The 1705-nt window shown below is 35.4% G+C and overlaps 1 pseudogene; it reads right to left on the reverse strand.

The window, feature by feature from the left end:
• Positions 1–544: 544 nt before the first annotated feature.
• LOC140527497 (large ribosomal subunit protein eL43-like) lies at positions 545–1156 on the reverse strand (annotated as a pseudogene).
• Positions 1157–1705: the final 549 nt, after the last annotated feature.

The raw sequence follows: 1705 nt of genomic DNA on the forward strand, positions 1-1705 counted from the left end.
TGCACTAGATGTTTCTGCTTAATTGTTTTTTCTTTGCTGCAGCAAAACACAGAACGGAAAAGGATAAAATGACTGTGATATAAAAAACAAAAGATGTCAAAATATTTTAGGCCAAAAAGTCATGAAATGCCACTAAATAAGTGAAGGAATAAATAACTAATGTCATTAAATATAATGCTCACTTTTCCTCCAAATCTGACATATAATTCGAGTGTGGCTACTAATAGATGATATTTTTCAATGTACACTTGTTTCCTTTAGTAAAGATTTCTTTTAAGCAGTTCAACTTATATTTGGGGGCAATAATACTTGTCTTACCTCCCTAGGCATTATAAATAATAATAAGATGATAATAATAATATTTTACATTGATGCTTTATTATTTCTAACACATGTTTACATAGGTGGTCATCTGATCTTGTAGCCACCCTGTAGAGCAGACATATCCCCATTTTAGAGACACAGGAACTAAAGCTAGGAGAGAATGAGTTGTTCACAATCACACGTAATGGTAGTGAGGAGACTTGAATTTTGGTTTCCTGACTCTAAATCCCAAATTCAAAGTTCTATAGACTCTATTTCTTTTTTAAGAACCAAAGTGATTTTTATTCCATAAATTAATTCATTTATTGTTGGACTACAGGCTAGAGATATTTGATTAGAAGGTTTTACTGGTCTCTCAGTTCCTTCAGTCTTCAGATGGCAGGTTTGACTGTGACTGCAGAAGTGGTATTGTAGATCCATGCATCATCAGCTACTGTTTTCATACAGGATCCACAATACCAGATACCCATAGCCCATCTCTTCATTTTGGTCTTGCCACAGAAGGATCAGGTATACTTGGCATGCTGGCTAATTTCAATTTTCTTCACTATTTTTCTGGGGGATACACCATAACATGTTCCATATTCACCAACAATTCTGACCTTCTTGGTATGTTTCACTCTGTTAGCAATTACAGGACTGGAGCTCAGAGAGGCTACATAGTCTATTTTTGACTCTTTCCAAAGTACCATATAGTACATACAAAGTACTACAGTACACTGAGCAGACATACAAGCACTTTACAAATTATAAAGACTCAATGCCAAGAACAACAGTTAAAATAATAATAAATGGAGAATATAAGTTCCTTAAAGCAATGTCTCCAACTGCTTCAGGAAAGAATCTAACACATTTTGGAATCTCAGTAAAAATCAACAGATACTAATAATGACAACCATTCAACTCTCCTGCCAGAAGAAATGGAAAAAGAAGGTAATGGATTTATTTTCAAAGCACCAAAATAGTTTGAGTCAATTCTTCCATTGAGTCCAAAGTCTAGGTCAGCTCTTGTTTGGCTCAATCATCCTTCTCCTTAGCTAGTTTCTATTTGTACTTAATGTCTCATGCTGTGAAGCTTGAAATAATCCTACATTCCTTACATCTCCATATTCTGCCAAAGAGATCTTTACCAATTCAGTTTGGACTTCAGGTCAAATATGTATGAAAATAAACCAGTTCCCCAGCACAGAAAATTCTTTGGAAATAGGATCACATGAGAGGAAAAGGGCCTGGCACATGTATTGTATCTCTGATAGCAATTCTCCATGGAGAAGAGGTTGGGAACCTGCTTCCTGGAAAGTCATGATGACATCTAATGGAAATGCCTTGAAGAGATATGGTCTGTTTTGTTGTTCAGTCATTTTTAAGTTGTGTCCGACTC

This window comes from Notamacropus eugenii, chromosome 2, assembly GCF_028372415.1.
Source record: "Notamacropus eugenii isolate mMacEug1 chromosome 2, mMacEug1.pri_v2, whole genome shotgun sequence".
Taxonomy (NCBI): domain Eukaryota; kingdom Metazoa; phylum Chordata; class Mammalia; order Diprotodontia; family Macropodidae; genus Notamacropus; species Notamacropus eugenii.